The following is a 15535-nucleotide window of genomic DNA, read 5'->3' as shown; positions in this document are numbered from 1 at the left end:
TGCTATATATAGTTTTCCAGTAGCCAATCCCGTTCGGAAGGCCACAAGGGTCAATTTTAAAAACCGGATCTGGCGTAATCCGTCGAAAAACGGATAGAAAAACGGATGAACCGGATGAGACGGATCCGGTTTTGTCTGTCAAGAACAAGATGGATCCGGCAGAAAACCGGATCTGGCACATCAGGTTTTACAAAACATTTGCCGGATCCGGCATTCTGGCACGACGCCGGATCGCGCCTGACGCCGAAAACCTGATGTGTGAAAGTAGCCTAAGATTGTGCAAATGACAGAGTCTCAGCCTTGCCCTGGCTTGCCGGCCAGGAAATAGAACATCTGCGACTTCGAGCTTCCAGGGCCTACTACCCCAACTAGGGACACCCAGCTTTTGGTTGCCACCCACAGAGAGGAGGTAGCGTCAAGATTAGGAAGCTGACAGAGTACATTGAGGTATGTGACCAGGTGATCTGATTGTCCCTACTTGGATTTTCCAAATGTCTTTGAGGGTTGAGGGTTCAATGATGGTCAATGGAGCAGATATGTGTTCCTCCAGTAGGTAAAGCAGGACTATTTATACTATGCTATCATGTAAAGGAAGGCATGGGTAGGCAGTACTATCTGTATATATATAATTTACACAAAGTGGCAGGTGGGCTGTACTACCTGCATCATTTACAGGAATGAACAGGTAGGCAGTACTATCTGTACCTGCATCATTTACAGGAAGGGACGGGTAGGTAGTACTATCCATTTACATAGAAGGACATGGGAGAGGTAGTATAATCTGTAACTACATATTTTACAGTTAGAGAAAGGGGGGCCATACTATCTGTACCTAAATCTTTTACAGGGATAGTTAGGGAGCTAATGCAACCTTTGCTTACTTACTGGGAGAGAGGGGAGAGAGAAGTAGGTAGTACTATCTGTTTCTACATCATTTTTAAGGTAAAGTGTTGGTCTTCTATCTCAAGCAAGTTGACCACAATAAGTTCCTAAGACTGCAGTACAGAGATGGTGATCACTGTGATGCCCCAAAGTCTTTGGTTTAGTCAAATATCTGGTGGATGAATAATTATTCTCAGTAACCGGTTACACTGAATAGATAAACACTTTGTTCTCTGTTCTTTAGAGGAGAATTTCTGTGAACAAAGACTTTGTAGAAAGTTTCAAGTCTATTCTCCTCTGGATTCTGAGAGTAATGAAGAGCGTTGAGGAGGATCTTCAACCTCTCACAGAAAGCACTTTGAGGGTCCATCTGGCATCCTCAAAACTCAACACAACCTAGTAAAGTAGTTGTGATGATTAATAAATGAAAGAAAATTCCCCTTAACATCAAAATAAATGCTATGTACATATAAGCGCCTCAGATGGAAAGTTTTCTCGTATTATATCTTATTAAGTTATTTGGAGAGGGAGAATTGTCTCTTCTTACCGACACCAGACAAGTATGGAGTTTATCGGGCAAAAACCTCAATGGGAAAGTAAGCAGATAAGTTTCTGACATGGCAATACTCACTGGACAGGTGGCAAGGGTCGTAAATTGACATGACATATTAGGGTGAGGCTATGTTCACATGTCCGTATTTATTTCTATTTTTTGATACATTTTGGAATAACAAAACTGGAAATAATATGATCCAGCACAGACTCAATGAAGGGGACAGAAATCTCCTACATTGTCTGCCATGTGACTAAAATCTGTTCAATAACTGTATCAAAAAGCTGCACAAATAGATTTCTGGCCACATAGACAAAAAGCAACTGAATCCGTTTCATTAATATTGAAGCCGATGGGAAACAAATCATGGCGGATGGTCATCTGTTATGTCATCCATTAATGGATCTAGCACATTCCAAAATACTAGACATGACAGAGACAATGCCAGTAAAAATGGATCTTTTACAAATGGAACAAAAATGGATACAAAACGGAAACCAAAGTGTGTTTGTAACAGATATCGGATCCAATTTATTTATATTTTTTTAATACTGGATCCATTACAAGTTTATGATAGCTGGATATATGAACAAAGCCTAACTTGTAGAGATGAGCACATCAAATTTGGATCAATTTTCCAAAACATTTGAATTGATCTGAATCCAAACTGTTTGAATCTCTTCAAGCAAATCCAGAAAAATATTAGCTTGCTGTTATATTGCTGGATTCCCATGGGTCCTAAAAGACATTAAAAAAATTGTACTTGCTTCATTGTTTACCAGTTCCGCCACCAAAGCTCCCTGAACGGTCAGTCGATGTTTCTCTGTTTCTTTGTAGTGCCTTCTATCTTTCAGGTGTGACACCAGACATCCACTTCTTGATCTTTAGTCTTTGCCACATTTTTGGCATCACCCAGTCTTTGGGCGATGCAAGCCACAATATTGTGACATCACAACAACATCAGACATCAACAGCTTAGAAGTCTGACTCCTGACGAAGAAGGTAGATCTAGAAGAAGAAGTCTATCACAACTCTCACAGGAGACCTCAGAGCCGCAGAGAGAGATTGGATAACAGCATGAGGAACTTCAGTGTCAGGAAAGGTGAGTACCTAGGTGAGTATAATATTGTTTTAGAACACAATTTCTCTGATTTATCAAAATGTTTAGGACATAAATCGGCCATTAAGACACTTTGACAAGTTGCAATTTTTTTGCACAATGCATAGATGGTTGAAAAATTTTAGACTTTTGGCATACTTAAGTCACTTTTGTCCCGCGCCACCAAAATTTGCCCGGCTGAGGTAAGATAGGATAGGGCTTGGCATCCACTCATTTAAGTCATGATAAGCTATGTGTGCATCTTAATAAATCAAGTGCCTCTGACACAAACATGCCACCTCATAAAGACTGGTGTGAACAATGCCAGTCTAGGTGAAGCGGTGCTAATGTATTTATACTTTGGAGCCTGTAAAAAAAAAACAAAGCAAAAGACACAAGTAAATCGAATTTCCTGGGCAAATTTAAGTGAACTGCAGAATCTTAATTCATCTCACCTAACTATCAATCTTTGGTGCCACTTTCTTTATCTTTTGCTGTGGGAAAAAGATAATTTGGATATTTTGAGCATTCAACACCCAAAAGAGTCATCTTTACCTAGATTTCTGACTTTCTGATCTGGTCATTTTCCAAGGCTTGTTAAATGGTCTGACATTGACTGAAATGAGAGCGAGTACTTCTCTCTGACTTCCCTCAGATGTCAGTTTTGCCCAAAAGAAGTGAGAGAGAGTGGTGGCTTCTGAGTAATGGAAACCTCCTTTGAAGCTAAATGATTATTTTGAGCTGCAGATGTGACCATATTAGCCCTGACCCAGCCTTCAGGAAAATCTAAACAATGGCTGAAAATTGCTGACATTATAAGCCTGTGAGTACTTGTGATTGGTTGGAGTCTGAGACTCCCACATGTGACTCCAATGAAGAGGCTGTGGTGTCCTTCTGGGTGTCCTGGCCATTTGGTTTATATAGTCTTTCCTCAGAAAAAAAGATCTGTAGCCATACACAGTCGGATGGTAAATTACCCTTCTAGGGTTTCAGGTGATTGTATCCATCTATTCGCTCAGTAAATATAGAATTCTGATATTGAGATGATCTCAACCTGTTTCCCCAATGCCATTTTAATATTTATTTTGCATGTTAACTTACTGCACAATATTAGGCAGGAATTAACCATTTCTGTGACAATGTCTCTAATTATTTATTTGCAAGTCATTTTATTGTGTAATCATTGTTGCAGTATTTGTTTCTACATTGTAGTAGTTTGTGGCTTATTTCCACACCCGGGTTCTGTTTCTACATTGTAGCAGTTAGTGACTTATTTCCACAACACCCGGGTTCTGTTTCTACATTGTAGCAGTTTGTTGCTTATTTCCATGACACTCGGGTTCTGTTTCTACATTGTAGCAGTTTGTTGCTTATTTCCATGACACTCGGGTTCTGTTTCTACATTGTTGCAGTTTGTTGCTTATTTCCACAACACCCGGGTTCTGTTTCTACATTGTAGCAGTTTGTTGCTTATTTCCATGACACTCGGGTTCTGTTTCTACATTGTAGCAGTTTGTTGCTTATTTCCATGACACTCGGGTTCTGTTTCTACATTGAAGCAGTTTGTTGCTTATTTCCATGACACTCGGGTTCTGTTTCTACATTGTTGCAGTTTGTTGCTTATTTCCACAACACCCGGGTTCTGTTTCTACATTGTAGCAGTTTGTGGCTTATTTCCACGACACTCGGGTTCTGTTTCTACATTGTAGCAGTTTGTGGCTTATTTCCACGACACCCGGGTTCTGTTTCTACATTGAAGCAGTTTGTTGCTTATTTCCATGACACTCGGGTTCTGTTTCTACATTGTAGCAGTTTGTTGCTTATTTCCACAACACCCGGGATCTGTTTCTACATTGTAGCAGTTTGTGGCTTATTTCCACGACACTCGGGTTCTGTTTCTACATTGTAGCAGTTTGTGGCTTATTTCCACAACACCCGGGTTTTGTTTCTACATTGAAGCAGTTTGTGACTTATTTCCATGACACTCGAGTTCTGTTTCAACATTGTAGCAGTTTGTGGCTTATTTCCATGACACTGGGGTTCTGTTTCTACATTGTAGCAGTTTGTTGCTTATTTCCATTACGCTCGATTTCTGTTTCTACATTGTAGCAGTTTGTGGCTTATTTCCATGACACTCGGGTTCTGTTTCTACATTGTAGCAGTTTGTTGCTTATTTCCACAACACCCGGGTTCTGTTTCTACATTGTAGCAGTTTGTTGCTTATTTCCATGACACTCGGGTTCTGTTTCTACATTGTAGCAGTTTGTGGCTTATTTCCATGACACTCGGGTTTTGTTTCTACATTGTAGCAGTTTGTTGCTTATTTCCATGACACTCGGGTTCTGTTTCTACATTGTAGCAGTTTGTAGCTTATTTCCATGACACTCGGGTTCTGTTTCTACATTGAAGCAGTTTGTTGCTTATTTCCATGACAATCGGGTTCTGTTTCTACATTGTAGCAGTTTGTTGCTTATTTCCATGACACTTGGGTTCTGTTTCTACATTGTAGCAGTTTGTTGCTTATTTCCACAACACCAGGGTTCTGTTTCTACATTGTAGCAGTTTGTGGCTTATTTCCATGACACTCGGGTTCTGTTTCTACATTGAAGCAGTTTGTTGCTTATTTCCATGACAATCGGGTTCTGTTTCTACATTGTAGCAGTTTGTTGCTTATTTCCATGACACTTGGGTTCTGTTTCTACATTGTAGCAGTTTGTTGCTTATTTCCACAACACCAGGGTTCTGTTTCTACATTGTAGCAGTTTGTGGCTTATTTCCATGACACTCGGGTTCTGTTTCTACATTGTAGCAGTTTGTTGCTTATTTCCACAACACCCGGGTTCTGTTTTTACATTGTAGCAGTTTGTGGCTTATTTCCACGACACTCGGGTTCTGTTTCTACATTGTAGCAGTTTGTGGCTTATTTCCATGACACTCGGGTTCTGTTTCTACATTGTAGCAGTTTGTGGCTTATTTCCATGACACTCGAGTACTGTTTCTACATTGTAGCAGTTTGTTGCTTATTTCCACAACACCAGGGTTCTGTTTCTACATTGTAGCAGTTTGTGGCTTATTTCCATGACACTCGGGTTCTGTTTCTACATTGTAGCAGTTTGTTGCTTATTTCCACAACACCCGGGTTCTGTTTTTACATTGTAGCAGTTTGTGGCTTATTTCCACGACACTCGGGTTCTGTTTCTACATTGTAGCAGTTTGTGGCTTATTTCCATGACACTCGGGTTCTGTTTCTACATTGTAGCAGTTTGTTGCTTATTTCCATGACACTCGGGTTCTGTTTCTACATTGTAGCAGTTTGTTGCTTATTTCCACAACACCCGGGTTCTGTTTCTACATTGTAGCAGTTTGTTGCTTATTTCCATGACACCCGGGGTCTGTTTCTACATTGTAGCAGTTTGTGGCTTATTTCCATGACACTCGGGTTCTGTTTCTACATTGTAGCAGTTTGTAGCTTATTTCCATGACACTCGGGTTCTGTTTCTACATTGTAGCAGATTGTTGCTTATTTCCACGACACCCGGGTTCTGTTTCTACATTGTAGCAGTTTGTTGCTTATTTCCATGACACTCGGGTTCTGTTTCTACATTGTAGCAGTTTGTGGCTTATTTCCATGACACTCAGGTTCTGTTTCTACATTGTAGCAGTTTGTTGCTTATTTCCATGACACTCGGGTTCTGTTTCTATATTGTAGCAGTTTGTAGCTTATTTCCATGACACTCGGGTTCTGTTTCTACATTGAAGCAGTTTGTTGCTTATTTCCATGACACTTGGGTTCTGTTTCTACATTGTAGCAGTTTGTTGCTTATTTCCACAACACCCGGGTTTTGTTTCTACATTGAAGCAGTTTGTGACTTATTTCCATGACACTCGAGTTCTGTTTCAACATTGTAGCAGTTTGTGGCTTATTTCCATGACACTGGGGTTCTGTTTCTACATTGTAGCAGTTTGTTGCTTATTTCCATTACGCTCGATTTCTGTTTCTACATTGTAGCAGTTTGTGGCTTATTTCCATGACACTCGGGTTCTGTTTCTACATTGTAGCAGTTTGTTGCTTATTTCCACAACACCCGGGTTCTGTTTCTACATTGTAGCAGTTTGTTGCTTATTTCCATGACACTCGGGTTCTGTTTCTACATTGTAGCAGTTTGTTGCTTATTTCCACAACACCCGGGATCTGTTTCTACATTGTAGCAGTTTGTGGCTTATTTCCACGACACTCGGGTTCTGTTTCTACATTGTAGCAGTTTGTGGCTTATTTCCACAACACCCGGGTTTTGTTTCTACATTGAAGCAGTTTGTGACTTATTTCCATGACACTCGAGTTCTGTTTCAACATTGTAGCAGTTTGTGGCTTATTTCCATGACACTGGGGTTCTGTTTCTACATTGTAGCAGTTTGTTGCTTATTTCCATTACGCTCGATTTCTGTTTCTACATTGTAGCAGTTTGTGGCTTATTTCCATGACACTCGGGTTCTGTTTCTACATTGTAGCAGTTTGTTGCTTATTTCCACAACACCCGGGTTCTGTTTCTACATTGTAGCAGTTTGTTGCTTATTTCCATGACACTCGGGTTCTGTTTCTACATTGTAGCAGTTTGTGGCTTATTTCCATGACACTCGGGTTTTGTTTCTACATTGTAGCAGTTTGTTGCTTATTTCCATGACACTCGGGTTCTGTTTCTACATTGTAGCAGTTTGTAGCTTATTTCCATGACACTCGGGTTCTGTTTCTACATTGAAGCAGTTTGTTGCTTATTTCCATGACAATCGGGTTCTGTTTCTACATTGTAGCAGTTTGTTGCTTATTTCCATGACACTTGGGTTCTGTTTCTACATTGTAGCAGTTTGTTGCTTATTTCCACAACACCAGGGTTCTGTTTCTACATTGTAGCAGTTTGTGGCTTATTTCCATGACACTCGGGTTCTGTTTCTACATTGAAGCAGTTTGTTGCTTATTTCCATGACAATCGGGTTCTGTTTCTACATTGTAGCAGTTTGTTGCTTATTTCCATGACACTTGGGTTCTGTTTCTACATTGTAGCAGTTTGTTGCTTATTTCCACAACACCAGGGTTCTGTTTCTACATTGTAGCAGTTTGTGGCTTATTTCCATGACACTCGGGTTCTGTTTCTACATTGTAGCAGTTTGTTGCTTATTTCCACAACACCCGGGTTCTGTTTTTACATTGTAGCAGTTTGTGGCTTATTTCCACGACACTCGGGTTCTGTTTCTACATTGTAGCAGTTTGTGGCTTATTTCCATGACACTCGGGTTCTGTTTCTACATTGTAGCAGTTTGTGGCTTATTTCCATGACACTCGAGTACTGTTTCTACATTGTAGCAGTTTGTTGCTTATTTCCACAACACCAGGGTTCTGTTTCTACATTGTAGCAGTTTGTGGCTTATTTCCATGACACTCGGGTTCTGTTTCTACATTGTAGCAGTTTGTTGCTTATTTCCACAACACCCGGGTTCTGTTTTTACATTGTAGCAGTTTGTGGCTTATTTCCACGACACTCGGGTTCTGTTTCTACATTGTAGCAGTTTGTGGCTTATTTCCATGACACTCGGGTTCTGTTTCTACATTGTAGCAGTTTGTTGCTTATTTCCATGACACTCGGGTTCTGTTTCTACATTGTAGCAGTTTGTTGCTTATTTCCACAACACCCGGGTTCTGTTTCTACATTGTAGCAGTTTGTTGCTTATTTCCATGACACCCGGGGTCTGTTTCTACATTGTAGCAGTTTGTGGCTTATTTCCATGACACTCGGGTTCTGTTTCTACATTGTAGCAGTTTGTAGCTTATTTCCATGACACTCGGGTTCTGTTTCTACATTGTAGCAGATTGTTGCTTATTTCCACGACACCCGGGTTCTGTTTCTACATTGTAGCAGTTTGTTGCTTATTTCCATGACACTCGGGTTCTGTTTCTACATTGTAGCAGTTTGTGGCTTATTTCCATGACACTCAGGTTCTGTTTCTACATTGTAGCAGTTTGTTGCTTATTTCCATGACACTCGGGTTCTGTTTCTATATTGTAGCAGTTTGTAGCTTATTTCCATGACACTCGGGTTCTGTTTCTACATTGAAGCAGTTTGTTGCTTATTTCCATGACACTTGGGTTCTGTTTCTACATTGTAGCAGTTTGTTGCTTATTTCCACAACACCCGGGTTTTGTTTCTACATTGAAGCAGTTTGTGACTTATTTCCATGACACTCGAGTTCTGTTTCAACATTGTAGCAGTTTGTGGCTTATTTCCATGACACTGGGGTTCTGTTTCTACATTGTAGCAGTTTGTTGCTTATTTCCATTACGCTCGATTTCTGTTTCTACATTGTAGCAGTTTGTGGCTTATTTCCATGACACTCGGGTTCTGTTTCTACATTGTAGCAGTTTGTTGCTTATTTCCACAACACCCGGGTTCTGTTTCTACATTGTAGCAGTTTGTTGCTTATTTCCATGACACTCGGGTTCTGTTTCTACATTGTAGCAGTTTGTGGCTTATTTCCATGACACTCGGGTTTTGTTTCTACATTGTAGCAGTTTGTTGCTTATTTCCATGACACTCGGGTTCTGTTTCTACATTGTAGCTGTTTGTAGCTTATTTCCATGACACTCGGGTTCTGTTTCTACATTGAAGCAGTTTGTTGCTTATTTCCATGACAATCGGGTTCTGTTTCTACATTGTAGCAGTTTGTTGCTTATTTCCATGACACTTGGGTTCTGTTTCTACATTGTAGCAGTTTGTTGCTTATTTCCACAACACCAGGGTTCTGTTTCTACATTGTAGCAGTTTGTGGCTTATTTCCATGACACTCGGGTTCTGTTTCTACATTGAAGCAGTTTGTTGCTTATTTCCATGACAATCGGGTTCTGTTTCTACATTGTAGCAGTTTGTTGCTTTTTTCCATGACACTTGGGTTCTGTTTCTACATTGTAGCAGTTTGTTGCTTATTTCCACAACAACAGGGTTCTGTTTCTACATTGTAGCAGTTTGTGGCTTATTTCCATGACACTCGGGTTCTGTTTCTACATTGTAGCAGTTTGTTGCTTATTTCCACAACACCCGGGTTCTGTTTTTACATTGTAGCAGTTTGTGGCTTATTTCCACGACACTCGGGTTCTGTTTCTACATTGTAGCAGTTTGTGGCTTATTTCCATGACACTCGGGTTCTGTTTCTACATTGTAGCAGTTTGTGGCTTATTTCCATGACACTCGAGTACTGTTTCTACATTGTAGCAGTTTGTTGCTTATTTCCACAACACCAGGGTTCTGTTTCTACATTGTAGCAGTTTGTGGCTTATTTCCATGACACTCGGGTTCTGTTTCTACATTGTAGCAGTTTGTTGCTTATTTCCACAACACCCGGGTTCTGTTTTTACATTGTAGCAGTTTGTGGCTTATTTCCACGACACTCGGGTTCTGTTTCTACATTGTAGCAGTTTGTGGCTTATTTCCATGACACTCGGGTTCTGTTTCTACATTGTAGCAGTTTGTTGCTTATTTCCATGACACTCGGGTTCTGTTTCTACATTGTAGCAGTTTGTTGCTTATTTCCACAACACCCGGGTTCTGTTTCTACATTGTAGCAGTTTGTTGCTTATTTCCATGACACCCGGGGTCTGTTTCTACATTGTAGCAGTTTGTGGCTTATTTCCATGACACTCGGGTTCTCTTTCTACATTGTAGCAGTTTGTGGCTTATTTCCATGAAACTCGGGTTCTGTTTCTACATTGTAGCAGTTTGTGGCTTATTTCCATGACACTTGGGTTCTGTTTCTACATTGTAGCAGTTTGTGGCTTATTTCCATGACACTCGGGTTCTGTTTCTACATTGTAGCAGTTTGTAGCTTATTTCCATGACACTCGGGTTCTGTTTCTACATTGTAGCAGATTGTTGCTTATTTCCACGACACCCGGGTTCTGTTTCTACATTGTAGCAGTTTGTTGCTTATTTCCATGACACTCGGGTTCTGTTTCTACATTGTAGCAGTTTGTGGCTTATTTCCATGACACTCAGGTTCTGTTTCTACATTGTAGCAGTTTGTGGCTTATTTCCATGACACTCGGGTTCTGTTTCTACATTGTAGCTTTTTTTGGCTTATTTCCATGACACTCGGGTTCTGTTTCTACATTGTAGCAGTTTGTGGCTTATTTCCATGACACTCGGGTTCTGTTTCTACATTGTAGCAGTTTGTGGCTTATTTCCATGACACTCGGTTTCTGTTTCTACATTGTAGCAGTTTGTGGCTTATTTCCATGACACTCGGGTTCTGTTTCTACATTGTAGCAGTTTGTTGCTTATTTCCATGACACTCAGGTTCTGTTTCCACATTGTAGCAGTTTGTGGCTTACTTCCATGACACTCGGGTTCTGTTTCTACATTGTAGCAGTTTGTAGCTTATTTCCATGACACTCGGGTTCTGTTTCTACATTGTAGCAGTTTGTGGCTTATTTCCATGACACTGGGGTTCTGTTTCTACATTGTAGCAGTTTGTTGCTTATTTCCATGACACTTGGGTTCAGTTTCTACATTGTAGCAGTTTGTTGCTTATTTCCACGACACCCGGATTCTATTTCTACATTGTAGCAGTTTGTTGCTTATTTCCATGACACTCGGGTTCTGTTTCTACATTGTAGCAGTTTGTGGCTTATTTCCATAACTCTCGGGTTCTGTTTCTACATTGTAGCAGTTTGTGGCTTATCTCCATGACACTCGGGTTCTGTTTCTACATTGTAGCTGTTTGTGGCTTATTTCCATGACACTCGGGTTCTGTTTCTACATTGTAGCAGTTTGTTGCTTTTTTCCATGACACTCGGGTTCTGTTTCTACATTGTAGCAGTTTGTGGCTTATTTCCATGACACTCGAGTTCTGTTTCTACATTGTAGCAGTTTGTGGCTTATTTCCATGACACTCGGGTTCTGTTTCTACATTGTAGCAGTTTGTAGCTTTTTTCCATGACACTCGGGTTCTGTTTCTACATTGTAGCAGTTTGTGGATTATTTCCATGACACTCGGGTTCTGTTTCTACATTGTAGCAGTTTGTGGCTTATTTCCATGACACTCGGGTTCTGTTTCTACATTGTAGCTGTTTGTGGCTTATTTCCATGACACTCGGGTTCTGTTTCTACATTGTAGCAGTTTGTTGCTTTTTTCCATGACACTCGGGTTCTGTTTCTACATTGTAGCAGTTTGTGGCTTATTTCCATGACACTCGAGTTCTGTTTCTACATTGTAGCAGTTTGTTGCTTATTTCCATTGCACTCGGGTTCTGTTTCTACATTGTAGCAGTTTGTGGCTTATTTCCATGACACTCGGGTTCTGTTTCTACATTGTAGCAGTTTGTGACTTATTTCCACAACATCCTTGTTCTTGTGCATGTATATGTGATGGTCCAAGGGATGTCCTTAGCAAAAACAATAACAAAGTTAGCAGATGGCTGCAAAGGGGTCCAAATGGGACATATGGGTAGCACGGGGCTCCTAGGATCATTACATGGACAGCAAAACCTTATTCTTGTGCTAGGAAAATGTTTTTACGTGTCCTAAAGTCAACTCTCCTTAGAGAGCCATATGGTAGATTTTTTTGAGTCTGTACACAGCACATACAAAATATTACTGCATTAAGTGATTGATGGGAGTAAATGAATTAATTAGGGAAGAAGTTTAAGTAACACTCCTTTGAAACTTTTTTTTTATTAAAACTGTGTTAGGCTGTGTGCCCACGATGCAATTTTTAAGCGTTTTTGCCGCGATTTTTGGCGCAAAAACGCTGCAAAAATGTTTAAAAATCTTGTACAGAACGCACGCTATGGATTTCTATGGCATTCTGCACATGCTGAGCTAATACTGCACTTTTTTCCACGGCGGAATCGCATCGCGGAAAAAATCGCAGCATGCTCATTCTTTTGTGCGGAATCGCAAAGAATTGCCGCGATTCTGCACCAATAGGAATGCATGAGAATCGCTTACTTCCCGCATGTGGCTATGCCCACCATGTGCGAAGTTAAGCGTCTCATGTGCGGTTGGTACCCACGGTGTGGAGGAGAGGAGACTGTCCTCCAGGCCCTGGGTGCCATACCCTTGTAAAAAAAAGAATAAAAAATAAAAAATCAGGGTATAATTACCTTCCGACGTCCCGCGCTGCCTTCCCGGGCCACAGCGTTCCCAGTATTGCCTTGCGGCAAGGTCCTGTGATGACGTAGTCTCGCGTGACTCTAGCGGTCTCGTGAGATTGCTATAGCAACGCGAGACAAACGTCATCACAGGTCTCGCAAGGCATCGCTGGGAGCGTCGCTGAGACTGCGTGGGACGTAGGAAGGTAAATATACCCCTATTTTTTAATTATTTTTTACATTCTTTCTTTTACTATTGAGGCCGCACTTCTTTGGTTCTCTTTTGGGTCATGTGATTTAGGGAAGCGAGACCAGGATAGTGACACTTACACCAGGTAATATAAAAATGTGTAAAAATACACATGCAGGTGACAGGTACTACTTATTGGTAATTTTTATGACATAGTTTGCAGCAATGTGCCAGCCTTAAACCATTACCATCTGGAGTAAAAGCGGTGGTGTTACTAGCGATGAGTGAATCAATTTGATGCTAAATTAATTTGTGTTGAATGTTATTAATTTCATAGAATACTAGAATGCTAGCGATGGAAAGGACCTCCAGGGTCCAACCCCCTGCTCAATGCAGAAGACACTAAACCATCTCAGACAGATGTCTGTCCAGCCTCTGTGTGAAAATTTCCATTGAAGGAGAACTCGTCACCACCTCTTGTGGCCGCCTGTTCCACTCATTGATCACCCTCACTGTCAAAAAGGTTTTTTCTAATATGTATCTTCTCCCTTTCAGGTTCATTCCATTGCTTCTCATGTTTCCATGTGTAGATGAGGATAATGAAAATCCCTCTACAATGTGACAGCCCTTCAGATATTTGTAGACAGCTATTAAGTCTCCTCTTAGTCTTCTTTTTTGCAAGCTAAACATTCCCAGATCCTTTAACCATTCCTTGCAGGACATACTTTGCAGTCAACTCACCATTCTAGGCGCTCTTCTCTGAACTTGCTCCAGTTTTTTAATGTGTTTTTTAAAATGTGGCACCCAGAACTGAATACAATATTCCAGATGAAGCCTGACCAAGGAGGAGTAGAGGGGGATAATTACTTCAAGACTCTGTGATTCTGTTAATACATCACAGAACTGTGTTTGCCTTTTTTGCTGTTGCATCACACTGTTGACTCATGTGCAGTCTGTAATCTATTAGCATATCCAAGTCTTTTCCTCATGTGCTGTTGCTTAGTTCTATTCTTCCCATTTTGTAGATGTAATTTTCTTGCCCAGATGTAGAATTTTGCATTTCTCCCTGTTAAATACTATTCTTTTAGTCGTTGTCCATTGTCCAAACTTATCTAGTTCCTTCTAAATCCTTTTTCTGTGTTCACTATCAGTCTATGGCCCTGTCGACACAAACGTCCGGACCCCATTCTGTGAAGGATTTCGGCTGTATGCACTGACGTGGACACAAAATACAATGTGAAAGCACCCTTAGCTATAGAGATAATGGGATAAAACAACAATTACAGATTGTGTGTGACAGCATAGCAAATAAGAACAATTAGCATTGGTGGAGTCATAAGAGTCAGTGGGTACTCTCGTCCGCTGACCTGGCTGTCTTTAAAAAGACAGCATGGACTGAATGCCCAAATTCCTTTCCAATGGGCAGAATACTACTCAGACAACAGAGGGTGGCAAAACTTTATTGAACCATATAGTACATTCCCAGCAAATACACAAGATTGTGCAAATAACAAAGTCTCACCACTCCGCTGGCTAGCCAGGAATGAGAACATCTATGACTTCGGAGCTTCTAGGGCCAGTTACTCCAACCCATGACTCCCTGCCTTTGTTGGACATTTACAAAGACAAGGTAGTGGCAAACTTAAGAAACTGACAGAGTTCATTGAGGTATGTGGCCAGGTGACCCCATTGTCCCAACCTGGGTTCTCCAAATGTCTACGTGGGTTCAGTTGTGGGCAGTGGACGAAATCTGTATTTCTCTGATTGGAGCCATGGTGCCTTGGCTGCAGTCCTCTAGAGTTTCTCTGTAGAAGGTGATAGGTCCTTTTTACACCCACCGCTGTCCTTAAGTCCATTATCCATTTCATTGTTTGAGTGTTCTTATAACCTGCATATTTTGTCTGTCAATTAAAAGAGGCATAGATGCTCATGAGGAGAACATAATTTTACCTCTATATAAGTCACTAGTGCGACCACACTTAGAATACTGTGTACAGTTCTGGTCTCCGGTGTATAAGAAAGACATAGCCGAATTGGAGCGGGTACAGAGAAGAGCGATCAAGGTTATTAGGGAACTAGGGGGTCTGCAATACCAAGACAGGTTATTACACTTGGGGTTATTTAGTTTGGAAAAATGAAGGCTTCGGGGTGATCTTATTACAATGTATATATATATGCGGGGACAATACCAAGACCTTTCTAATGATCTTTTTACTCTTAGACCTGTGACAGGGACAAGGGGGCATCCTCTACGTCTGGAGGAAAGAATGTTTAAGCATACTCACAGACACGGATTCTTTACTGTAAGAGCAGTGAGACCATGGAACTCTCTGCCATATGATGTTGTAAAGAGTGATTCCCTACTAAAATTTAAGAAGGGACTGGATGCCTTTCTTGAAAAGTATAATATTACAGGGTATATACACTAGTTTCCTTAATATTGCGTTGATCCAGGGAGCTAGTCTGATTGCCGTATGTGGAGTCGGGAAGGAATTTTTTTCCCCAATGTAAAGCTTACTGTTTGCCACATGGGTTTTTTTGCCTTCCTCTGGATCAACATGTTAGGATAGGATATGGGTTGAACTAGATGGACTTTAAGTCTCCCTTCAACCTTAATAACTATGTTACTATGTTACTATGTAATGTTTGCAGAACAAGCTGCATGAACTGATACAA

General features: G+C 40.8%; 2 long non-coding RNA genes across 2 annotated transcripts in view; one reads left to right on the top strand and one right to left on the bottom strand.

Annotated features, from left to right (window-relative positions):
• Nucleotides 1-1744: 1744 nt before the first annotated feature.
• Nucleotides 1745-3125, bottom strand: LOC141101106 (uncharacterized). Its single transcript, XR_012234892.1, has 2 exons — nt 2990-3125; nt 1745-2545 (listed from the first exon to the last, which is right to left on the bottom strand). It is a non-coding gene; the product is annotated as an uncharacterized lncRNA (long non-coding RNA).
• A 318-nt stretch (nt 3126-3443) lies between these two features.
• LOC141101105 (uncharacterized) overlaps nt 3444-15535 on the top strand; it is a 104321-nt gene continuing 92229 nt past the window's right edge. The window contains exon 1 of the long non-coding RNA XR_012234891.1: nt 3444-3527. This is a non-coding gene — a long non-coding RNA (uncharacterized lncRNA). The remainder of the gene's footprint in view (nt 3528-15535) is intronic.

Source organism: Dendrobates tinctorius, unplaced genomic scaffold (assembly GCF_039654945.1).
Source record: "Dendrobates tinctorius isolate UK_male_01 unplaced genomic scaffold, ASM3965494v1 ptg000114l, whole genome shotgun sequence".
NCBI classification, from domain to species: domain Eukaryota; kingdom Metazoa; phylum Chordata; class Amphibia; order Anura; family Dendrobatidae; genus Dendrobates; species Dendrobates tinctorius.
This window is presented reverse-complemented; position numbering and strand designations above follow the sequence as displayed.